The sequence below is a fragment of the Rhinolophus sinicus genome, linkage group LG01, assembly GCF_036562045.2.
Source record: "Rhinolophus sinicus isolate RSC01 linkage group LG01, ASM3656204v1, whole genome shotgun sequence".
In the NCBI taxonomy this organism is placed as follows: domain Eukaryota; kingdom Metazoa; phylum Chordata; class Mammalia; order Chiroptera; family Rhinolophidae; genus Rhinolophus; species Rhinolophus sinicus.
The window spans coordinates 200,841,395-200,868,303 of NC_133751.1; the positions used below are offsets into that span (position 1 = coordinate 200,841,395).

The following is a 26,909-nucleotide window of genomic DNA, read 5'->3' on the forward strand; positions in this document are numbered from 1 at the left end:
CAAATATTTGGAATATACAGAAGCAGGTACTTAAAATATAGAGGCTTGTGTATTTGTAGTTTTGAAGGATGTCTAGTTAAAGTCACAGCTGATAACTGTATTTTTTTTTTAGCATTTAGATTTTATTTTTAATTTTTATTAAATTTATTGCGTGACATTGGTTTGTAAAATTATATAGGTTTCATGATGAGTGTATTGTTACCAGAAGAAAAAAGAAGGAAGTTTCTTTCTCTTTGAATATTGGGAGAATAAGAATAAGAAATACAGCAGAGTCTTAGGATTGTTTTGAAACGAATGATCACTTCAGCAAGTGTATTTATTTTTAGGAAAAGGGCACTTTCTTTGGAGCAAAGGTTTCAAATGTTGATGGATTAAGGAAAAGCAAGACATTCCTCCCTTATTTTTCAAGCAGCACCTGCTCAGCAGTCAAGAGAGTCTTACTTTCAGCCAAGTGCAGTACTACTAGCAGTGAAAAGTGTGCAATTACTGTCCAGCAGAAAGATTCAGAATTGCCTCTCTGTGATTTGCTCAGCAGAAGGAGAGAGCCATGGAGGCCATAAGCCCAGGTAAGCAGAAAATGCATCACAGGGTGCAGACCTGTGAGCAGCATCCGAAAGGAGGTCCGTGTGGCCAGCAAAGGAACAAGGAAAATGTCCAGTCCATATCCTTCAAAACCCTTTGACAGGTGACTGCCTGATGCTCTGGACCCCGGAGACTCATACACCTAAAACAAAGATTCAGAAACCACGACTCACAGATTCAGGCTAGGAAAGCACATCCCTTTTAAAGAACAACTTATTTTCATTTTTTTAGGAGATCCCTCCTTACAAAGGTGAAAATCTTCCCTATAAATTCACTGGATCTTACATACAGGTCTATGTATGTTGACTTCTTTGATTGAGCTCACCTGCTATTCTCCCAATCGCCTTCTGTTATACTTCCACACTCTCACTTTCTCTCCATCACCAGCCTCACAGGGAGGCTGAGATGCTTAATGGGATAAGATCTCCAAGGACCTAAAGGACCTATGTGGACCTGACAGTGGCAGAGCTGATGCTGGTTCAGCTCATTCCTCCTCATCCTATCAAAGTGGTGTGACAGTTAGTTCTGTGTCACTTGACTGAGCCATGGCGTTTCCAGATCCTTACTCAAACATTCTGGGTGTGTCTGTGAGTATGCTTCTGGATGAGATTAACATTTGAATCATGAGATGGAATAAAGCAGATTGCCCTGGCCAACGTGGGTGAGCCCACCCAATGGAGGGGCAGAATAGAATAAAAGGGATAAGGGAGAACTTGCTCTCGCTGCCTGACTGTCTTCAGCTGCGGCATTGTCTTCTCCTACCTGTGAACTTGGACTCAGGCCGGAACTACACAGATGTCTGAAGCCCACGCTCTGCCTCCCCAGCACTGTCCCTCATGGATTAGCCTTCTCCTCCAGTTCCTATCACCTTGTCTCTCAGTCGCTGTCTGCCTAGCATGCCTTGATCGTGCAATCACAGAGCTGGCAGATGAAGCTGCTTCTGTGCCAGGGAGTCCTCCACTGCCTGCCTCAAGTGTCCACAGAGCCACTCAAACTGGATGTTGCCCATCTCTCTCCATCTAGTCTTCTCTGCTTGGTGGCAATTCAATCCAGTAGCTAAAGGAAAAGATGGCGCTTGAAGCGTCTCATTGATTCCATCAAAGAACTCACCCACCTACCAGGAACCACCCTGCAGCAAGACAATATTTCCTCCCATTGAACAAACAGATTCAGTTAAAAAACAAACAAGCTGGGAGAGATGCTACATTTTCCCAACAATCAAACCTTAGTCCTAATATATAGATATACAACTCCACCAACTGCCTAAAATTCTTTGTCTGCAAACTTTGTGTCTGTGTGTGTGTGTACGCACCCATGCACGCAAATATGAGAGAGAAACATACACACTAAGAAAATGCACTTTGTGACACAAAGAAACACGTTCTAGTTTTTCTTTTTGTACAAGTATAAAATGAGAAAATTAATAGACCTGGCTAAATCTCATGGAAAACACACCTTATTTCTTCTCTTTAATTTCTTTCAGAAAAATATGAAATAGAAACATAATAGAAGCCCTAGATAATGAAAAATTATTTCTAAACTAATTAAACTCACCACTACCCCCAATTATCCTCCAAAAGCAGAAGACTGATACAATATTTATTCTTTTAATGCTGAGAAAAACAGAAGGCAGCAGGAAAAAAGGAAGATCAAATATGAGATGGATTGACTCCAGGAAAGAAGCCACAGGTATGACTCTGTGCCAGAGCTGAGCAGGATAGGACCCTGTGGATGTCAGTCATTCACAGGGTGGCCATGAATCAGAGCGGAGTCAATGGCATATAACACACACAACTAGAAGCCTAGATTCAAAGAAAGACTCAAAACAGAGTCACCCCCGAAATACTTGATTCTTCTGTTCAATTTTGGTCTAGACAAAAAATTTACAATTTGATGATGTCATCTTGCTTTCAAAATGTAGAGGACATCCTACCAATTTAAGCCTTTTGATTTATTGTCTGATGTCTACTCACTCGACTTCCCATGAAACTTAAATCGCCCAATCCTCTCTAGCCTGTGGTTATATAAAAAAGACAAACTCAGCTTATATACACCTAAATTAATTCAATTCATCTTGATCGCTGCAAAGTTGCTCCCAATAAAAGATTTTCGGTGTCCTCAGGAGATACCCATTCTGTCCTCACAGATTCTGCAATCGACCACGTGGCAACCCTGTGTGCTTCCACCCCAGGTCTGGCTCTCACGTCTTCCTGTGTGCCCTGCCCATGGCTTTGTGTCCATGAGGCAAACACCAATGTTCACGCCAATGGTACTACTGGGGGCTTCTAGAACCATGTGGGGTTAGAATCAACTTGGGAGAAAAGGCTCCCTTGGACCTACACAGCTGCATTCTGGGCTCAGAGAAGTGCAGTTGCTCGTGAGTTGATCCCTCTATCAAGCCCTCACTTTTCCAGCAAAAGGAATTCAAATTCAGGCCAAAAGTCTGGACTGGATGAAGATGTCATGCCATCCTCCTCCATTTCCTTCTGGGCCAAAATGCCCAAAGCAAATCTCTCCACCCAACTCCAGTTACAAACCAGAAGCCCACAGACACTGGACAGGGCAGGCAAGGGAGAGATTTCTGTACTGATCAGGTCTGGGCCACAGTTCAGCCAGGTATGGGTGACCTATTGACCCCACGATAAGAAAAAAACAAAACAAAGCATAACCCTCTTCACTTAAAATCAGTGCTGCACTAAGCAATAATCGGATTAGGAAAAAAGGGGGGAATAAAAACAAAATGAAATTTTAAAAAGACGATATGTCTTTTTATGTCACCAGGAAAGTAAATTAAAACAAATTTGTCAAGACTTCTAATTCCAAAATGTAAAAATAATAATAGCACCTAACGTTTATGGAGTGATAACTATCAAGCAGTTTTATGTGTCTAATATATGAATTCATTACATTCTCACAGCAGCCTTGTGAGATAAGCACTCTTACTATTCCTAGTGTAGAGAGAAGGAACTGAGGCACAGAGAGGTTAAGTCACTGTGCCAGAAGTCACACAGGCAGTTTGGATTCAAAACCCAGCTCTTATGCACCTCTCACATCACTTATTTGAATCAAAACAGGATATGCATTCAAACACTCTCCATGTTTACTCAACAGCCTAAACAAAAGTTTTGAAAGGCAGGGCTTTAAGACTCTGCTCTACTTCTTGGAGCAGGATCTCAACTAAAGATGGTACCACCATAAGAGGAACATTTTAAGCACTAGACCAGGGGTGTCAAAACTGCGGCCCGCGTGCCAACTGCGGTCCGCAATCCATTATTAATTGGCCTGCAGCAAATTCCAAAAATATATTTAGTTTACTTAAATAAACCAGGTGAGGCAATGCGTACTTCACCTCGAGTGCGTGACCCGGCTGTTGGTGTATTTTACCGCATACGGCCCTTGGTAAAAAACGTTGAAAAAAGTTTGGACACCCCTGCACTAGACTCTACATACTAAGATTGGGGATACAAAGAAACCAAAAGGCCCTGTATAATACATACTAATTAGATTTTGCACTTTGTATAATACATAACCTAATCAGATTTTGCATTTTAGGGTGAGCCCTAGGGTGACAGGTTACATTTTGCTCGTGACACCAGGAATAATCACTCTAGAACTCTAAGATAGCTTCTTCCTGTGTGTGAATAAATGAGCTGAAGCCACATTGAATAAGATCCAGCAATTTCCCCATCATTCACAAAAGCCCTGCTAATTGACCTAAGTCATAGAGCCTCCTAAACTAAGAACGAGCCCCTTTTGGCAGAGCACCAACAACATATCTCAAACTCTTTAGTACTAAGCTTTGCTCCTACTGTGTCATCTTGCCAATTTTCTTTCTTTCTTTCTTTCTTTTTTAATTGAAGTTTATTGGGGCGGCAATTGTTAGTAAAGTTACATAGATTTCAGGTGTACAATTCTGTAATACATCATCTACACATCACCACCCAGAGTCAGTTCTCTTTCCATCACCATATATTTGATCCCCTTTACCCAATTTTCATTGTAGCCTTCACTCCCTAAAAAATTAACCAAAGGCTGCACCTGGTGCTGGTGATAGGGCCTCGTGAAGGTCTCTCTCTTACAAAGGGAGTTAGAATCCTCCTGGGCAGGCATTTATCTATTGTCTCACAAGTACTTTTCCTTGGTAGAAAAGAGGGAACAAAGCAAAACTTGTGACTCTAAGGTGCTGGCCAGCGCAGAGCAGTGCCCCCTAGATTTGTCCTGAAAGCTCCACTGAGAGGCACTAACCAGGGCAGGAAGGAGCTGACAGCCAACAAGCTCTATGGAGGCTGCAGCTCAGGCAGGCAGAAGTCAGAGGGAAGAGCAGAAGCAGTGGCTAATAATGTGCATTAAATTGATAACATATGCTATGCTTTTTTTATTTTTATAAAGGTAAGATTTTACTTTATGCTTAATTCTCGTAATTTTACGCATGAAATATATTAAAGATGTTTCACAGATTTTATTTTATGACTTCTTTATAATGTTTAAAGTAACAGTATTTGGGGTGTTATAAAAATTAATATTGTAGTATAAGGTATTATCATTTTGTTGGAGTTTGGCAATCACAATACGACTTGAGAAAGTCAATGCAAACCTGACCGTACATTTGCATTTTTCCTAGAAAGGAGTCATCACTTTAATCAGATTCTCAAAGGGATTAGAAAGCAAAGAAGGGGCACTGCCCATAGTAAAGTCTTAGAAGTAGAACTATGAACTATGAAAGCAATGAATATGAACACTTTTTAAGATTTTGATGTATATTTTAAAATTGCCTTTCAGAAACATTTTGCCAATTTTTATTCCCAATAGCTACTCATGAGACTCTTTCCACACACCAGACATTTTTCAACAGTGGCGACCATCATTTTTAGCGTCTTTCCCAATTTGACAGATGAAAAATGTTACCCTGTTATTTTTTTATTGCTAGTAAGATTAAATTGCTGCATATGTTTAATGCACATCTTTATTTCTTCCTTAGTAAATGACCTGTTTAATTTCTTTGCCCCTTCCTGTTGCTGCACAGGGTTACCTTCTTTCCAATATCTGTATCTCACTTTGTTTTACACGTCACTCCATTGGCCAATAAATCCATAACGATGATAGATAGATAATACTTGTGGTAATGGTAATCCTGGTCTGTAGCCTGAATTTATTTGAAATGCAGGGTAATTCGAGAATACCAAAAAACACACCCCTGAGCAAATATAAGCAGCCAAATGCATTTCAACAACTTCTGTGTTACCTAGTGATTGATTGTCAGTAGCTCACATAACTGATAGCCAAGGGCTTACGATAGTATAAGAAAATACAAGAGGCATGTTTTAATTTCTTTCCCAAGTTTAACATCTCAGAAGTCCCGATATTAATTTTCTAGCACTCAAAAGATCATAAGAAATTTTCTGGCTGTGTTCATGCTGTTTTAAAATTCAAGGGGCAGTGTGAGGGGGAATCCAAAAAAGTCATCTACAAAGAACACACATAACTCTGGGAATGATTTGCTGCATTAGAGTGTCATTATATTGAACAGCCATTCCCCAGAAGTATCTAATTAGAATCAACTTAGTTTATCACTATCTTAGGAAAAAATTTATACGCTGAAGTATATGCATATATACAAGTATATGCATATATAAGTATTTATACATACATATTCATATCTACATGCACACATTCATGTATAATTAACCTTGTGCAGTCAAAATCCTATAAATATTGATTATGGAAGAGGAAAACTATGAAAGAAGGTCAAAACAATAAATCATTTGGCTATAGAATTTGTGCAAAATGATGGCTCCCGATTCTTCAGGTTATCTCTTTGTGAATCTCAACAGAAGTTCACTTCCTAAAGCAAGACGAGACTGTGAAAGCATAACTAACCATACAAAAGTCACTGCAGCCATATCTGTGAAATCCCCATTAGCTCAGGCAGCCATTAGCTTCCCATCTCCCTTACATATTACAATGGAAAGTGAGGGTCATGATTGATGAAAACCTTGGAGATTTCTCTAGCTGCCAAAATGTATAGCCTATCCAGCAGAGTTCTTAAGCTGCATCCATTCTAAACTGGGGAATCAAGGGCTCGGGACTGCTGTGGCAGCATATTCATTATTCTGAGATGAAACAGACTATACACATCAGGAGAGGTTTTAGGCTATGCCGAATTGAATCATGGGTCCTTAACAACATTTCGTATTAAACTCTCAGTTCACAGCATGGTAACTGCCAAATAATGGTGGATTTGGAAACTTCAGGAAGCTGTGGCCACTCTACATAAATTCCAGGTGTATAGGGGTACATACAGTATACAGATGCTCCTAGACTTATGATGGGGTTACTTCCCGATAAACCCATTGTAAGTTGAAAATATCTTAAGTCAAAAATAGTTAATATTCCTCACCTACCGGAATCATAGCATTGCCTACCCTACCTTAAACGTGCTCAGAACACAATCTCAAAGAACCACTGGCAACACAACACACTGTAGAGTATCGGCTGCCTCGTGGTCACCTGCCTGACTGCTTGCTGAAGTGCTGTCACTGCCCAGCATCATGGGAGAGGACCATACCACATACCACCAGTCCAGGAAAAGATCTAAATGAAAATTCAAAATGCGCTTTCTACTGCACCCGCATAGCTTTCACATAAACTGAACCACTGCAAGTCAGGGACTGTCTGTACTTGCACAAGTCTCTTTCAGAGACACACCTGTCCTGCTATTAGTCATGAAGCCATCCAGAGTCCCACCTCAAACGAGTAGTGAAGCTGAATATAGTCACTGCAGGCCCTCTCATGAATAAGCCACGATACCCCCCACTAGTTTGGCAGTGGGCTCAGGGTCGTAATTTAAGACCCCCAAAAAATCACATGCTGAAATGCCAATCACTGCTCTTCAAATGATAAGTCTTTGAGCATCTCCTAAGATTTGCTTTGAAGAAAATAACCATTTTCTATCCACAATAGATTAGAAAACTGCCAGGTGAGCAATGCATACAATATACCGTAAGTCAAAACAGAAATTGGCAGGAGGGCCAATTGAAAAAGTGGTCTGACTCTAGTGTCTCCGAGTTTCTAATTTTCCTTTAGGGCTCTCTGCGTGCACTCCTTCCCAACTGTCACCACAATTCCTGGACACCTCAGGAACCATAGTCCCACTGAGGGACTATTTCACATGCAAATCCCTATTTTTTTTTTCCTTTTTCTTACGGCATGTAGGAAATAAAATCAAACTGTCTATAGACTTTTATAAAAAAGAAAGGAATAGAAAGAAATCTTTAATCCATTTAAACAGATAAATATACAATAAACAACAGGTTTGGATCCTAAGATATCTGAATCCTTATCGTTATCTGAATCGTGGACTTTATAACAAGTAGTTGGGCTAAATAACTGATGCACAGTCTTAGGCAAATAACTCCGTCTTGGCTGCCTCATCTTCAAAATGAGGATGAATTCAACAAATGTTCACATGTCGACTCTCTGCCAGACTCTGAGAACACAGCAGTGGACAAAAAAAGACAATTGATGCTAACAATCCATTGCATAATAAAAATACCAATACTTATGGTACAGGATTGTTACAGAGAGGAAATTAAATGAGGTGACATGAATACATGCCCAGGACACTGTAAAGTCTCAATAAAAACAGCCGGCTGGAGCCAGTAGCTTTATGATTACTACAAATTGGTATGCTGTGGCTCAGTTTGCTGTCCAGCTCGGATTCTTCTCCAATTCCCAAATTCTCTTTCTCTCTGCCTTCTAGGCCATTTGGTAGCTAACATTTTCCTCCTGTAACATTGGCCTAAATCCTTCCCATCCTGTCTACAGGCAGACCTCGACCAAATAGCTCCCTTCGGAAAAGCACTGGCTGCCTAGTGTTAGGTCAGGAGTGTCCTTTAGTCTCCAGCTCAACTGAATGGCAGAGAAGTGTGTGGGCTCAGAATCCCACAAAGACCCAGACTCTTCCTGGGTCAGAATCCTGCTGTTGATCACATCTGGAGGATACTGGTTAGTTCCTGCCCACCATGTTCTACTTCTAAAAGATAATTTTGCTAAAATGGTTTAACATTCTTATAATGCCAAATATTCAGTGATAGGAATAAACATAATTTATATATGTAAGCATTTGTGGATCCCAAGGTTACAACTGCCCAGAAGAATGTACAGACAGGAAGTCTTCTTCTCGAGGATACTGGAAAAGTCACATAGAAATATTCGTATACGTGTGAGAATACTCATGTTTGAGCGCTTCTGTCAAAGAAGTTTTAGACATGTTTACAACGCTGGATATGGGAGAAAACTCTCCAGCTAAATTTTCTCTCTTACAGATAGTTCTATTTTAACGAATGTATTTAGCAAAAATCTTCTACAGTAAGTTTGTATTCCTCTAGAGAGCTAACTGATCATTTCTACTTGCAACTAATGGCCTTTCTACCTAATTGCTGTTTTAGATGGAATTTGGCTCAGAGACCCTCTTTTTCAACACATGGAGATCAATAAAGCACTTGCTGCTTCGAAGACAAATTTGTTGTTGAGCCATTTTCTCCTCCAGAAGCTCTCATGCATGAAATAAATTTATTTGGTTATCTGCTGTCTAATTTGACCTGTGGGAAATGCTCATTTCAAGCAGGAAGAAGAACTATCAGCCTGAAAATTACCTGGAGGCTACTGGCATCTAGTTCACATGAGGGAAAAGGTATTCAGTAATAATTCCAGGAGCTAGGTCCAAGCAGATATTGATAGTGGACTAAGAATAAGAAATCACAGAATTTTACTTTAAGCCACTGAAAGTTTCCTTGCTAAGTGGGAACTGTATTTAATAAAGGGATCTAATACTAAAACACATCTTCGTGTCAAACAATTTTTATTCTTTTAGGTGTGCCAAATATAATTGTTGTGAAAATTGTATGTCAATAAGTAACTGATTTCAAGTAATATTTTAGTCAACTATGAGTGGGAGGAATAAAAGTCCATGCCACAAAAATATGATAGAACATGCATTAGTAAACATGAACATAATATTAACATAACCACCTCTGGGTAGAAGCCAGATTTCTACCGATTAAAAGCTCTGTGGCTGTATCAATGTATACAAATGTGTAATACGCACATGCCATGATTTTGGTTCAAATTATATTAACTTCTCTTTTTCTTTTCCGGATATTTCTCATAAAACTGGGATTCTTGTCTGAGTTTCTATATCTATTAGGGGAAGTAGATTAATTTGAACACCACCAAAATAGGATTTGCAAAAACTGTAAATTCAGAAACTGTAAATACATTACACTGATTAGAGGATGAAAAACAAGGATTTGTTCATTTAACATCAAACATTTTCTGAGCATCTAAAATATGCCAGAGGCATGTGGAGTAAACAAGTGAATAAAACAGACAAAACATCTCTGCCTTCACTAAGGAAGAGAAAAATTGTACCTTATTTGCTGTAGACCAAACTAAAACCGGTGGCACCTGCCACCCCAGAGGCTGAAGGCATGTCTACACAGCAAGCCCAGAGAGCACACCCTCTCAGCCTCATGGAGTCCAAATTCACTTTATTTTATACCAAAAATGTTGACTTTTTACTTTCTAAATTGGACTATCACTTTTGGACATAATGTAAAATGCAATTTTGTGGATAACAGTTACCTTGAACTGTTGCTCTGAATGGGGCTTAATAACAAAATATTAAGTAAGTGCTCCTAAGAAATGCAGTCTTTCCAAGGTTAAACTAGTAGGGACAACCCAAGCGAAAAGTCAAGGCACACCCACGACCAAGTTTTCGGGATCTCCTGGGGGAAGGCTTAAGGCTTAAGGAAGATTCAGAAAATTCCCTTAAATCTAAGAGCAACTTTAAGAAATGAAAAATTTCTTCATCTCTCCCCATTTATTCAATTCTCGTTTAAATCACACAAAAGAATGGTAACCAGGATAGGATAATTACAGATCAATAGATCAATAGGTATATCATAAATGGTTTTATTTGCTCATAGTGGTGCTAGGCAGGGTGGGATATAATCGAAGAAAGAATGAGTTTACGATCAAGTTGGCACGGGCAAACACAAAATATTCCCCAACAGTACAAGGTAATTAAGTGAGTGGTGGTTGTTTAGTAGAAACCATATAACCGACAGGAGGTCAGCGAGACAAGGTTTAACAAAGTTGAGGTGAACTAGCCTTCAACAAGGGGCTGGATAGGTTAAAAAGGGGAGATTCTATCTAAGACTCGGCTGAGGAATTAAACATGTGCACATGTGGAGGGAAAAGGGTCGTTCAGCTAAAGTAAGGTTTGCATTTTGGAGAAAAGTGGCATGTAGTGATGGAGATGTAAAAGATTATAAAAGAACCTGATGGCTAGGAAGGGATCAGACCAGACAGAATCAATGACAAGTAGCCAAGGAAAATTTGGTGGGGGTGAGTCAAATGAAGAAAGCGGTATTTATGGACATTTAATCTGGTGGAGGTGGCCAAAGTCAACCACAGTGCGACCAGGCAGTTATAGAGAAAAATGCGCCTCAATGGAAAACTATGCATTGTCTAGACTCTAGAGAACAGCCCTCTGAGTTATTGGATTCTGGTTCTACGGGAGTACTTAACAACTCTATAAGTTTAAGAAAGTCATAGGAATGCGAAATAATTCTTGTGCATAGATGTGCAAATTCTGTCCTTTCCAGAAGCAGTTTGTATTCCCCTTTCACCCCACCCCAGCAGGGAAAATGATTTGCTGCTGTTTGTAGATTCATTTCAATAGTCCTGATCTACCAGTGACCCTGATCTTCAGAATATCTCTGGCTATACCATCTGCCTGGTTCCCTCAATGGTTGACGAGTAGAACCAAATCTGAACCCATGTTCATTTCCTGTCTGTATGAAAATCAGAATTTTTGCCTTTTGTGGACATTTCTACTTGAAGCTAAAGTCATATAGCCCTGGATACCTTGACAGAGCTCAGAGTCATTGAAAAGGGTGAGAAGGGAAGAAATCAGACTCTGTGAAGAAAATGATAGACAAGACATGGGGACTGAATGGATACTGTGAATGATTCCCAACTCATCATCGTGGTCTTTTATGCTTATCATTCATGATGCTCACAGAATTTACACATCTTCAATAAACAGTGAGCCCCTGCAGAGGTGCCTGATGTGTGGAGAAAGGCAAAGCTATTCAAGCTCTTTAGCTTCCTGCCCTGTGTTCCTTTTGGCCCTGCTTCTTGTACATCATAGACCTCCTACAATTGATGTCTCTACCTGTGAGTTATTCCTCTGTTTCAACCTACCTCAAGGAAGAACAGGGTAAGAAAAACAAGGGTAATTCAACATGTTCCCTTGTGTCCTAAGTCACAATTTGAAAGAGGGAATTAAAATATAAGCAGAGGAGAAAATATTGTCAGGAAAAAGGTAAAAGGTAGAATTGCCTCAGGTATGCCCTTACTTGATGACTCTACATGTGGAGAATCAGAAATCGACTCAGACCATAACTGTGACTCTTCCTAATCATAGAATCCAACTAAAAGAAAACAAAATATTGGTGTCTTTCAAATTATCTGTATATGTAATGAATTTTTGTTTCAATAGACAAAATACAGCATGTCATAAATTGAAGACAACAACATGCTCATCTTAACAAACAAACTTACCAATATATCTACCAATTTTGTTCTAAAACCCAGGATGAGGCCTGAGAATATAGCCACCGATGCTGGATTTGAACTTTTATAAGCACACAGCCTGATTTCAATCATGGTAACTCATTTGTAGCACTTTAAAAGTTTGCAAAACATTTCCACAGAGGGTATTCCACTCAACTCTAATCTTGTGAGTCCAGGTTCCCATTTCACAAATAAGCAAGCTGAGGCTAAGAGGTTGGGTGGCTTGCCTAAGTGGCTACAACTAGTTGGTAAGACCTGGAATTCAAATCCAGAAAAATCTGAAATTCCAGTGAACTCTTAATTAACCAGAAAAGGCAGGTTATCTGTGTACTATACATAATTTTGAGTGGTCGGGCACTTCTATTCATAGATACCGTTCCTTATTCTCACATGAAATCCTAGTGGCTGTTCTGAGGAATCTTTTTCAAAGTTGAATTCAGATCGGCCAGAGAATGTTGTGGCAGAATGAAAGTCACAGAGCACCCTGTGGGAGACTGACTGATTCATGGCTTGAAGTAATGGCCAAACCCATTGTAGGTCCACGATATTGCTGCATAACCAGCCCATGAGTTTTGGCTGATTTGTTATGTGGTAACGACCTGATATACTCTGTCCTTTGTTAGGCATGCTACCTGCCTGTCTTTGACCTCTGGACATACCTCTCTGGGAAGAAGGAGGCATTTGTATGAGTAATTGGTCCCTTTTTAGGAAACTGGACTCTGAAATGCTCAGTGTAGCACATTAATAGGCCTCAGACTAATACAATATAAATGAATCTTCAGAAAAATAAAATAAAAATCTAGCCCTGACTACAGCCCAGAATGAAATTAATTCTTTTCCTCTGATTTGCCTCTTTTTTTTCCTTTCCTGGTACAATGAACATGCCATCTGATCGTCAAAGATATTCATGTACTTCTTGCTAAAATCAATTTCCAGGGTAATAAATTGCATTGCCAGCATGATTAAAATAAATTCACATCTGTGTCCCTAGTGGTCCATCCTCTAATGTACTCTCATATTAGAGACCTTTTTTTCCTGGATGTTCATCACCTGAAAGAAAGAAAAGAAGGTAGACTCGCCTGCGCTGTAAGTAGCAGAGAAGGAGCCGTTTCTTCCTTTGTAAGAAGAAGAGACAAGTTGTCTATTCAGCCCAAGGACTGCCAGCTTCACTGGACACAGTATTTTTCCAAGAATTTTTTTTCCAAATAAGAAGGAATATACACAACTTTAACATAACAGACAGAAATTGTTATTTTTGCTGGCCTCCAGATGTGCTGAACACCACTGTGGCAATACCACAAACAGACAAACACAAACAAACCAGAAGAACACAAAAGTTAATAAAAACACTCATTTTTCATCTTTGGTTCTGGCTCCTTCCTCCTGAAAACAAGCTGCTGCTTTTTGCTTCATTGAAATAAAGGTAAATGCAGAAAACAGAATTAAATCTGAATAAAGCCCCGACACCACGATAACTAAAATTATCTATGAAAAAAGTAAGAATTCAGCAGGTAAATTTCTTAAACATTATGTTAGAAATACCACCAAGGAATGAGTCTGGTAAAAATGATATGGCAGATTCTATTGCTTGGTAGAATTAGTCAGCCTTATGAACTATCTGTGGACCTTTGTTTTAATTTTCCAGGGAGAGGTTGCGAAGGCATTGGAGAATTCACACATAGAATAATGCTCTCCTCAAAATTATCATTGCATAATAGGCATAGCCTTTTCCACCCACATTCATTAAGAGCTGAATAGGAGAAGATATTTTAAATTAGTATTCAAAATGCATTGGAAAAGGGACAGTGATATTTTATTGACCCAAATGTTTACAAAATAATTAAAAGGCAATTGGAAATGCAAAGTCTTTCATCCTCTGTGGCAAGATACAATTAGCAAAGTCAATTATGCCTTGGTGAATGGGTATGTATCCCCTTCGTAAAGAGTAGCCAGAATAAATACAATTCCCATGGGTTTTTAAGGGCCGCTTCTTTGCAGGGACACCTAAATACTAGAAAACTATTTCCCAATCCTACTCTCCATTACATCATCTGAGGATGAATACACAATAGACTATTGTTGAATGTCTCCTTAGAAAATCAACAAAAACACATCCAGCATCTTTACCCACTACCTTTAAAGTGTTCTATTTCTTTAGTGGAAAATACCACATTCTGAAAAGAAGAAAAAGAGATGAGTTCACAGCAGAAACTCTCCAATGCTCTTCCTTTGTTTGTTTGGTTTGGCTTCTGGCAGTAGTTGTTTGTTTTCCAGCAGACAAGGCACCAAGTTGTATCATTACTGGATACAACTCAGGAGAGTGCTAGTGTGGAGAAAAAGGCTCCTCTTCTGGTTAAATGGATGTTCAAATTTATGAACTGGTTACATTGAGAAGATGCCCCTTTGCCAGACGCCCCTGCTGACATACATTCTATAACTCTTTGCGTGGTTCTCTTGAGTGCATGTTTAAGAGCTACAGCTTTTTGCCAGCCATTGACCTTCTTTCAACCTTAGTGTCGCTGGACTTTCAAAGAGACTTAATAAGAGTGCCAAGTCAACAGATGTGTCTTTGATCCTATTCATTAAGTTAATTAAGTTGAGAGTAAGTTTTAAAAAAGGAGCTCCATGAGGGCAGAGACTGAATCTGTTTTTTATTCCTCCCATTGATGGGATCATGTCCTTAAGATATATTCGTCAACCATATTCTCTGCCTACAGAGAATAAAGTTCCATTACTACTGCTTCAAAAATCCATGAGAAGTGATATAGTAAAAACCAAAAAACGTGTGATAATACTTTATAAAGGAGACAACATATAAAATTACCTGTAGGGTAATAACACTAATGTCTTTCTTTAGTGTCAATATAACTTTTTAAATCTAAATTTGAGTCAGTCAAGATTCCTAGGCTCAAAACAACGCTAACTTAGAAGTAATTATTCCTCTCCTTGAGGCTGAACTATACATTTGCAACAGGATACTATACAAAGGGAGAAATGGATGAGAAATGAAGAAATGGATAAGAAACAATAGAATTGATGAAAATGGTGGAGCTGAGAGAGTGTGTGTGTGTGTGTGTGTGTGTGTGTGTGAGTTGGTTAAAGATGGATTATTAGTATTTAAAGTAAAATGAGGACACTACGAGAAGATTGGTAAATTATCACACAGTAACTTGAATTCATGTAATGAATACTGAAACATCTTGAACAACATGAAGTATATTCCTTAGTTCTCATTCATTATGATACATGAAATTAACATTTACTGAGTACCTACTATGTTCCAGGCACCAAGTTAGGTATTTTCACATATGAACACACAGGATCATTATCACCTCCATTTAACAAAGGAGAAAACTGAGTCTCAGACATGTCAGTTGATTGGTCCAGTTACACAGTATAAGGGATATCGCTAGGGCTCGAACTGAAGCATTTTTAAAATCTAATGTCAGTGTGCCTTATATCCAACCATGTTAAAGGAGTTAAGAACCAAAGACTAAATCAAATGGTCCCAGCTAACAAGTTTACTATATAAGTGCCATACATGATGCTTTAACTTCACATGGGGATTCCAGCAAATATAATTTGATAAACCAACTGCAAAATCTTTTGAATGATATTTTTCATCTCACCATGTATCACCTTCCAAAAGAGAGATTTCCTTCATTTAACAAATATTTAGTGAGAATACCACGTGCCACGCATTTTCCTAAGCGCTAAAGATGTAACAGGAAGCAGAGGCCCTGGTTTCATGGAGCTTACAGTCTAGTGGATGATAAAGAGACACAAACATACACTTATAATCAGTGTGTTAGGTGCTGTGTTCTGGGAAACACTGGGTACCATGGAGCTCAGAGAAGGGCTCCAAACCGCAACTCAGAGAAATAGGGAGGCATCCCAGAGGAAGAGATTCAAAGGTGAGACCTGAAGAACTGTAAGGGATGAAAGAAAAAGTGGAGGCTAGAGAAGAAAACGGGGTGTAAGTCACATGAAGAAGTTTGCAATCCATCCTGAACTCAATGGTGTACCCACTGAAGGCTTGCAAGCAGGCAAACAGCGTTCACAGATATTTATATTTGAGAAGCATCCTTCTGGTTGCAGTGGGGTGAACAGTGTGGGACTGGCAGCAGGCAGACAGCGTAAGAGGTTACTGCGGTAGTCAGAGCAGTAGAGGGCACTGGTAAGAATTAAGGGGGGGGATAAGAAGAAATTGGTGGGAAGTAAAATCAAGTTGATTCACAAGTGACAAAGATGGTGGTGATCGTGAGAGTGATGACATTGGGAGAGATGTCTTCTAGGACACCTGACTGAGTGAGGGGCAGGTAGTGCCACTCACAGAAGACAACTTGGGAAGGGAAATGAAGACTTCAATCTTGGATAAGTTGACTCTGTTTATCTCTAGAGAACAGGGGGATGGTCTGAGCTGCGTATAAATGATTAAGTTTTTCAAGAAATGCTTTTGAATAACAGTGAGCATTGTACTTTCTTTCAACTTCCTCAAAACATGAGTCATTAATACTCTCAGGGTTAATTCCTTAAATCTGTAAATTCTCCAATTTTTGACAAAGAGAAGTTGCCACATCAGAGAGAGGGGGAGGAAAAAACTTTATTTTTTGGTGTTTTTAAGGAGCCATGCTGCAACTTCCCACTACTATTAATGGCTTAAAATTATTTAGACTGAGGCCATGCTCTCTTTGATAAAGAGAAATTTTGGAAAGTCACAGGACATAATGATACTAGAATCTTCTACACTAATCTTTTACTTCTTAGATTAAAAACATGAAGACAAATAAAACCTACTCTATTTAGATGCTGACTGCAAAGAGAGCCCATAGAATATCGTAGACTTTATAAAGCTGGCATAATGGAAAATGTGTAGGAGTCATGAAATGGTATGGTAATTCCGTGTAGTGAGCAGATGGTGACTATGAAAACTGTGAAATGTAATGAGCCTAGAGTAGCCTTTCAAGTGAGCCGGGCTCCAGAGAGCCATAACCAGATGCCAATCACTGGCCCCATATCGATAGTTTGCTTTTTACTTTAACGGCTTGCACAGATGAACAGCACATTCCTCAAGGTGCTCGGAAAGAAAGACTTTGGCTGAGTGGTAAGTACTAGGGGCATTCAGAAACTGGTTTCAGTTTAAACTACTCATTTGAGTATCCCAGGGGGAACTCTTTCAATGCCAGCAAGAATCCAGGATTCCAGAGTTCCTTTCCAGTAACAAACAGTGTTAAGTTCTAGAACACTCTTTAGTTGAGGCAGGACAAAAAAAAAAAAAAAAAATATATGTCAAATCCTTTTTCCAAAGCAGAGTAGATATAACATACGTGACAAATAACAGTGGTGACTATTTTTCTCACAATTAGATCTTGCACAAAGATTCCGTAAAATGTAGAAATGGTTGGCTTTGTTGTGAGCGGGTGGTATCTGCTGTCATAAGGAATATTAACTCCATATGTTACAATGTCTTAACTCCTTCCCCTCGGTATACCCCTATCCAAGTAAAACACAAATACACACACATGCAATGACACAGATACACAAATACATAGCAATTTTTAAATTAAAAGAATGAAAACCGTAAGGAGACTTTTCCAAGGTTTACTGAGGTCATTATTTCCCCTGGAGAAAAGACCATTTACATTATATTTATTTTTAAACTAAAGTTACAAATGGGCCTTTTGTAATTAAAAAAAATAAACAGCAAAAGGTAGAAAAATCAGAGAATTGCAGAAGGCATTAACCTGAATGATCAATTCAGGAGGCTGGGGCTACCTTCTCATGAACACCTCATAGTCTCTTCCAAAACACGTCCCAGGTTTCTGCTGTAGTGGTCACATGTATTCGCCACTGGTGGATGAAAGTAATTTGCATGCTTGATGGTAAGCTATTAATGTAAGGATAGTCCCCAACTGAAATATTTCACGACTACAGAAACAGCATAATTTGCATTGTTTTCATGTAACCCAAAGAAATCCTCATGATTCACAAGCAAATTTACTTCCTCTAACTCCACTGCAGCTGAAGGGAAACAATCATATAAAACTATGTTTTAAGCCACACACACCCACAAAGGAAAAAAAACAACACATAAACAGAACTCAATGATCAAAATGAGCACAACAAGAGCTGGCATAGAGTGGAATCCAAGATTCTATCCATTCATTCATTTACCGAATGCCTAACCTATGCCGGGCACTATGTAGGTGATAAAAGCACAAAAATTACACAGTTCCTGCCTTCAGAGACCTCGTGATTTTTCAGGAAGACAGGTGAATTCCAATTCCATCCACCACATGTTATGTGACTGAGGGGAAGTGTTTCAGTGGGTCTGGAGAGGTCGAAGGAAGCCGCTCGGGGGGTAATACCTGAGCTAAGATTTAAAGGATACCCAGGAGCTGGCCAAGGAGTTAGAACATTCACTTCTTGAAACCCATTCTCGTTTTTAGACGTAGAAGAATTCTCTAAAACACTGGCAGAGTGACGGTGGCCTGGGTATCCTGGCTGAAGTCACAGGCACCAAGACTGTTTCACTGTGCTGAGTCCTTTTTACAAAGTATGATGACACTTGGGCTGGATTTGAACAGACTCAGAATTTTCCACCCCTGCTCCTCTGGACCTTTAGAGACAGACATTTGAAAAAGAGCAAGTTTCTGTTGGGGGATATATTCCATGCCTACTGAAGACTCCTTCCTGAATATTAAACGGTAATCCCTTCTCCATTAAGTCATCAAATGGCTGAAGTTTCGTCATCGCCACACTGTGGGAAAATCACGGTCTTCATACCAACTGAGGTTTACCTAACTCACACTGGTTAGGCCCTTTAACACCCAGAAACCTCTCTATAGGTTTTCTTCTAACTCCATAGAAGCCGATTATAACCAAATTTTAAAATATGTTTGTTAATTACCTTTAAATAACTCCTTTTTTTGTTTTAGGTTTAAAATTATTGTGGAAATGACAGGCTTATAAAAAACTTGAAAGGGTTTTAATTTCATGTGTCAGGAGCTGATAGGGGGGTGGGGAGGGGAGGAATATCAACTTTGTACTCAGTTGTTCTTCAAATGCAAAGTCAGGGCAACTGACTTCCTGTCACTAGAGCATGCACCGTCCCCCTGCGCCTTCTGCCCCACCGCAGGCCCTCAGTGTCCCTCATGTGGAGGACAGAAATCATTTACTAGCTGGACACTGGTCTCCCTGCCTCTTTCCAACCTTCCCCTTCTTCCCCCTTTTCCAGTCAATCCTCCATGAAGTCAGCGAGAGACCTAAATGCCTCCCTATCTATAGGGTAACATCTGTGCTCCATGACCTGGCAAACAAGACCTTCCTTAACCTGCATTCATTTCCTCTCCAGGTTGTGACCTCAGCCTGAAGTTCCATGATGCTCTCCCAGCCCCATCCCACTCCTGGGCATGCACTGTACCAGGTCCCACCTTCTGGGCCTTGGATCAGGCTGTTCAATCTGCTGGAAGGGCCTTCCTCACTCTATGCAATGGGCTCTCTCTACTCACCCTTTTGAAGCCAAGGTTAGTTCCAAAGCCTGCCCTGAAATCCCCAATGGGACCCAATCAATCGTCTGTGCTCATGTAACTTCCCGGGCTAAACACTCCCACTGCCCTCAGGCCACTTCATGAACAGTCTGGCTGTCTCGCAAGTCTAGATGTCTTGCTCCCACATTTTAGAGGGAGCGTGTGGACTGCAGGATGTGGTTCTTTGTCACGGGTAAAGCTGCCCGCCACCATGACTGCCACGTCATGTGCTTACAGAGCCAAGCCAACTGCTGCCCTGGTGCTGAGCAAGGGAGCCGTGCTAGAGAGGTCTTCCAGAGAGGATGTGAGTGTGACCAAGGGAGGTACAGTGCATCAGGCAGAGGATGACTTTAAGGGTTGTCTTTAATGCTTGGCATGTGAGGCTTGTCTCCACCTTCCACCTTTACCAGTCAGAGTGACACACAGCAAAAAAAAAAAATATTTTGCAAAATTACATTTTCCAGCTGTAATAAACACAGCAACTTCTCTTTAATTCAATATGGTTTCCTCTGCAAGACAAACATCCTTTATAAAAAGTGACAAGTAATTAAAGCAGGGTGTCAACCTTCCTCTCCACTGTGTTATTTTGTCAGTTATAGGTATCGAGATTGAATGGATTTTTTTGTTTCTGTTTCATTGCTGGGGAAACTGAGTAACAGAGCCTTCTGTCTTAGTTGAGGTCAAAAGTGTGCCTGGGTCTGAATGTGGGCTAGCTCTCGTGACATCTGGCACTGAAAGGGTGAGAGAGAGTTACGTTTCATGGACACGGGGACCTGCTCTACTGGAAGGTCTGCTGGCAGAGGGGCTGCTTCTGTGAAAATCAGGGGCTGCATAGGTACTATCCACTTTCCTCCTCACAACAACCCTGCAAGTAAGAATCCAGCTCTCCATTTTACAGGTGAAGAGAAAGAGGCCCACAGAGGTTAAGTAACTTGACCATAGAAGGACCTGCTGCTTTCAATAAAATACAGGCTGAGAGTCCAACCCAAGACTGACTGTCTGGCCCCAGAGTCTCAGCACTTTCCATGGTGTGGGAAGCCCGTACCAGCACCTCCCTCTGAGAATTACTAGAAATTCTACTATATGAAACTTAAAAGCTTCTGCACAGCAAAAGAAACCATTGACAAAATAAAGAGGCCACCAACTGAATGGGAGAAGATTTTTGCAAACAGTGCCTCTGATAAGGGGTTAGTATCCAGAATATACAAGGAACTCATGCAACTCAACAACAAAAAAACAAACAACCCAATTGAAAAATGGGCAGAGGACTTGAAGAGACATTTCTCCAAAGAGGACATACAAATGGCAAATAGACATATGAAAAAATGCTCAACATCACTAATCATCAGAGAAATGCAAATCAAAACCACAATGAGATATCACCTCACCCCAGTTAGAATGGCTATCATCAACAAGACAAATAATAACAAATGTTGGAGAGGCTGTGGAGAAAAAGGAACCCTCATACACTGTTGGTGGGAATGCAGACTGGTGCAGCCGTTATGGAAGGCAGTGTGGAGGTTCCTCAAAGAATTACGAATAGAATTGCCATATGACCCAGCAATCCCTCTCCTGGGTATCTACCCAAAAAATCTGAAAACATTTAGAGATAAAGACACGTGTGCTCCAATGTTCATTGCAGCTTTGTTTACGGTGGCCAAGACATGGAAACAACCAAAATGTCCTTCGATAGATGAATGGATAAAGAAGTTGTGGTATATATACACAATGGAATACTATTCGGCAATAAGAAAAGATGATATAGGAACATTTGTGACAACATGGATGGATCTTGAGAGAGTAATGCTGAGCGAAACAAGTCAGACAGAAAAAGCAGAGAACCATGTGATTTCCCTCATATGTGGTATATAAACCAAAAACAACAAAAAAAACAAGACAAACAAATGAGAAACAGAAACTCATAGACACAGACAATAGTTGAGTGGTTGCCAGAGGGTAACGGGGACGGGGGGTGGGGGGTGGGAGATGAGGGTAAGGGGGATCGAATATATGGTGATGGAAGGAGAACTGACTCTGGGTGATCAACACACAATGGGATTTATAGATGATGTAATACAGAATTGTACACCTACAATCTATGTAATTTTAACAATTGTCACCCCAATAAATTTAATAAAATTACATTAAAAAAAAATAAAAGAAAAGAAAAAAAAAAAAAAGATGATATAGGAACATTTGTGACAACATGGATGGATCTTGAGAGAGTAATGCTGAGCGAAACAAGTTAGAGAGAAAAAGCAGAGAACCATGTGATTTCACTGATATGTGGTATATAAACCAAAAACAACAAAAGAACAAGACAAACAAATGAGAAACAGGAACTCATAGACACAGACAATAGTTTAGTGGTTGCCAGAGGGTAAGGGGGGCGGGGGTGGGGGTGGGAGATGAGGGTAAGGGGGATCAAATATATGGTGATAGAAGGAGAACTGACTCTGGGTGATGAACACACAATGGGATTTATAGATGATGTAATACAGAATTGTACACCTGAAATCTATGTAATTTTACTAACAATTGTCACCCCAATAAATTTAATAAAATAAAATTTAAAAAAAAAAAAAAAAAAGAAATTCTGCCTAAAAGCCCACTGTCTTCTGCCCTTTCTCTCCTCAGGCAGGGACATCTTTCTCACACTAACCATCCCACTATGGTTTTAAAATGATTTTTTTTTTAAATGCTATGCCCTAAATAACCATAGTCAAAATTTGTTCCCTTCCTTTAATGAGAGTGGTTTCCATGAGACAGGGGGGAAATTAGGTCAGGTGAGGAAATTACATAATTTTCTCCCATATTCCATCTTTTCAAAAACAAAGCGTTTTCAGGTAAGTTTACAATAAATGCAGCTGAATACATTTAAAAAATATTTCTCTCAAGGGATAGTAAGTGTCTCAAGACTTCAACTTTAGGTAGTAAGATGGAGTGGTGGCAGGCACAGCAGAGGGTATGGCTGTTGACATGACACTGATGGCTGGGAGTGAGTCACAGTTCTAGAACTTACTACCTATGAAACTGCAGGTAATGAAGAAAACAGTCCTACTTTGTCGTAAGGACCAAAGTTGATTAGCACAAAGCAAATGGAACTGAAGGGTTGCTGGTGGCTATTTCTCCCAGGTACAATGTAAGCATTTTAGACACAGTTTGATAGTTCTTTAACAACCTAACAACAGTTACTGAGAAATGGCCATGTGTGAAGGTCTGTTAGTGCTTTCACACTAGTGGGTGCCTGAGACCTCAGTACGATGCTGTCCTTATTTTCTCTGGGTTCACCATCTGAATGGGAAACCCGACACATACACAAATAGGTATAACTCCAGTGGCCTGCAACGCAAGCAACCATGGAAATGCCAAACACCAAAACATCATTCCTGCTTTATGAGGCAAAGGATGTATTGCTTTCGGTATATAATTGGGGAAAAAAAGGTAGTTCTATTATTCAAACTGATTTCTGTGAGACCAACATTTCACTCATGAGCACGAATCAATAATTTGCTTGGTCAAATCAAGACAAATTTTTCAGAGTGGTCAAGAGGAAAAACGGAACACAGAAAGCACTTATACCTAAACTTCTCCATATTATTTCACTTCGAGAAACATCTGTTGGCCACCTGCCAGGCATAGGACCAATGTCTGCTTGGATGGAAACAAGCCAGTTAAGCCAGGTCTTTCCCTTGGCACACGAGGATTTGCTTGAGACCCCGATATGTATAGAGCTTCGGATATGTGCTATAATCTTTTATAAATATGTGAGGGAGGGCTGAAAAAAAGGAAATGCAGGTACGACTTCCCCAATGAAGTACTTCATAAAACTTGTATACTAGGTTTATACGAAAAGGAAGGCAACATGGCACAGGGGTACTGAACACACACTGCCTGGGTTTAAATCCTAACTCGGCTACTTACAAGTTATGTGACACTGAAATTGTTATCTAGTCATTGTAAACTTCCATTCTATCATTGAAATTGGGATAATAAGGATCAAATGGTTGTCGTGGGGATTAAATGAGATAATTATTCCGTATGTAAAGGCTTTCTATGACACTTAGCAGAAAGTAAAAACTTTATTATTATTATTACTGTTACTTCCTTCTGACACTAATTAGAACACACAAATAACATCAAATGCAGATGTGAAGTTCTGAAAAGAAACCTTATATCCAGTATTGTGGCCACTTGGCAGGAAGAAGATGGGCTTCCATCCAAAACTGGCTTTCAACGTCAAGACTGATGAGGCCCCACCCACACCAAGAGGGTATGAAAAGGCCTCTGGGGAGAGATGGGGAGGCTTCTAAAGAAGGTCCAGCAACAGCCTGAGAGAGAAGGAAAAGAGACTGGCTGGGGATTTTAAAGTGGTGACGGGGTATGACTGGGTGAGGATTCTGAGTGTGGTTTCTTGGTGGTGCCAAGGGAGGGCGCACCCAGGCTTTCTTACCAGCTCACCCAGGTGTAGGCAGAAGACTTAAAAGCTGTCAGCAAACATCAAAAAATGGAGTCAGACGCCTCATTACAAGTCTATACCAACCTTCCAAACAGCCCATATAAGGCTCAGTGAAATGAAGTCTGCACATGTTTCATACGTTGCAATTTTCAGAAATCTCCACCTACATTTAGACACATCTCTTCCATGAAGGGAAGCAAATGTGCACTTTAATGTTTAATTTTCTTGGGTTCTTTTTAAAAAAAATAAATAAATATTACTGAAAGTAAAGAAGAAAAGCAAATGATGTTCTTTAACTGCATCTTCACTGTGGTTTGAAAACAAGAATCCTGGGGCAAGAGGCACCTGTGAGTTGACCACTTTCATCCACAGACTTCCAGGTGGATTGTCTGCAAACTGACTGGAGGAGAAGCCACCATTCCCACCTGCAACAGCCTATTCGAGCACCTCAGAATCCTTGAAGCAGTATAATATATAAGTGACTACACGCACTCACTTCAAGTGAGGATATTTCTCCTTGTTGAGATTTTGTTGGGTTGTTGTCACTATTGCTTTTGTTGTGGTTATTGTTGAATATTTTCTGAGTACTCACTGAGCTCCAGGCCCTCACTTAAGGACTCTACATGCATTACGTCATTTACCAACAACCCTATGAAGTAAATACTGTATCATCCCATTTTACAGATGGGGGAAACTAAGAGCAGATGGAGCCCAGCAGGCTGTTCTTTTTTTCTTTTCTTTTTTTTTTTTTTAATTTATTGGGGTGACAATTGTTAGTAAAATTACATAGATTTCAGGTGTACAATTCTGTAATACATCATCTATAAAAGCAGGCTGTTCTTTAACAACTTCTGTATGTATATAAAAGCAGGGATGTTTTGGTTTGTTTTTTAAACATTTTTCTGCCATACATGGATTCATAGACATTTTAAGTTGTATTTTGTGTGATTAACCCTACCCCCACCCCAGAGGAAATTATAATTCTGACTTTGAAATACTATAGAAAAGAAGAGTCTATTTATTGGGGAAAGGCCACAGTAAGAGAAAACTCTTCAGCATTTCCTAGTTTATAACGACATCCAGCGTTGTGAAACTATTGGAATCTATGGAGCAAAGGACGTTATGGTGAAAAATAAATGGTGGCCCATTATAGGAAGCCTGTTTTTTATTTCTAAACATCATTTCTCAATGAATGGAAACATTTTCCCACATGCTCCATACAAATGTAATTTAATTTCTGTAACCACCGAGATACTGAAATTCTTCATTTGATAGTTTCAAATGGTCAGGATCCCTCTTTATCATTTTGAACACCCATGGGATCATGCACAAATCTACACAAACAATGATGACATTTTTCTCTTGTCAGCTGAACAGGCATTTTCTTTTTTTTTCTTTTCTTTTTTTTAATTTTATTTTATTAAATTTATTGGGGTGACAATTGTTAGTAAAATTACATAGATTTCAGGTGTACAATTCTGTATTACATCATTTATAAATCCCATTGTGTGTTCATCACCAGAGTCAGTTCTCCTTCCATCACCATATATTCGATCCCCCTTACCATCATCTCCCACCCCCCACCCCCCGCCCCCCTTACCCTCTGGCAACCACTAAACTATTGTCTGTGTCTATGAGTTTCTGAACAGGCATTTTCGAAGGCACAATAGGACTGAGTCCATCTGTACAGCGTGAAGAATGTCAAGGAATCAAATAACGCAACCCTATTTCATTCTGAACCAGACAATTTTCTATACTTTTAAATGTTCATAAACAATAATAGGCTAAGAAAAAATAATATGTATATGGAAATGGCAGCTTTAAAAAGTCTTACAAGCTTTACTATTATAATTTTAATATCCAGATGTCTATGAACTTTGTATAAAACCACAAATGTTGGCTCAAAGCTAGTGACAGTCTTTAAGGTTCACTGATGTTCTAGTAGCGGCTTTCCTTTAAAGTTGGCACATTAAAAACACGTATTCTTGAGGATTTGGCAGTTGTGCTTCTGCTGTTTTCAACCTAATGTACTCGCCAAACTTAATGCAAGCTTTGCATACACCCGTGAGCACGGAGATGGGAATTTAATCAGGTGGGAAAGATCATAACTGAGTTCCAAAAGATGTTCTGGGAAAATAAGGAGCTTCTAAGAGGTATCACAGTACTTTCAAAGCTGGAATCCAAGCTTAAAAGCCCTCTCCATCATCCTAGTGCTGTAATATGAACAGCAAGACGCTTAAACTAAATTGCAGGGCCTAACATGAGGTCATCTTCACAAATTGGGGAATTGCTGCCATCTCTAAGCTGGCATTTGACGAAATAACTAAAGGTGGCCTAAGAGACAATTTATTGCGAAAACTAACTTTTATCAAAAAATGGGAGGATTAGACTGTGGTTTCATGAACTGCCCGGCTTCTGTTGCTGGAATTTGGAGGAAGCACGTCTCCACAGGAGATCCAAACTCTCCTGTCTTTAACAGAGCTAACACCATGCCTTCATGTAGGCAGGGGGCTTGCCCCGCCCTAACTTGTAAATATTCAGTAGGAAGTCTAGAAGTCCTGGGGTTCAAGAGAATCAGAATCCCACCTTTTAAAGAAATCAACAGCCTTATGGCAGATCCAAAACACACCTCTGCTGGATTTAAGCAAAACTGAAGTTAACATTACTCACCCCAACTTGGTGAATACATTTTTAGCATT

At 39.8% G+C, this 26,909-nt stretch overlaps 1 protein-coding gene and 1 long non-coding RNA gene across 3 annotated transcripts in view; one reads left to right on the top strand and one right to left on the bottom strand.

Moving 5' to 3' along the window:
• LOC141567474 (uncharacterized) overlaps window positions 1-9,319 on the top strand; it is a 260,349-nt gene extending 251,030 nt beyond the window's left edge. The window contains exons 4-5 of the long non-coding RNA XR_012490114.1: window positions 327-566; window positions 9,030-9,319. This is a non-coding gene — a long non-coding RNA (uncharacterized LOC141567474). The remainder of the gene's footprint in view (window positions 1-326; window positions 567-9,029) is intronic.
• PID1 (phosphotyrosine interaction domain containing 1) overlaps window positions 1-26,909 on the bottom strand; it is a 215,483-nt gene that overhangs the window by 18,274 nt on the left and 170,300 nt on the right. The window lies entirely within an intron of this gene.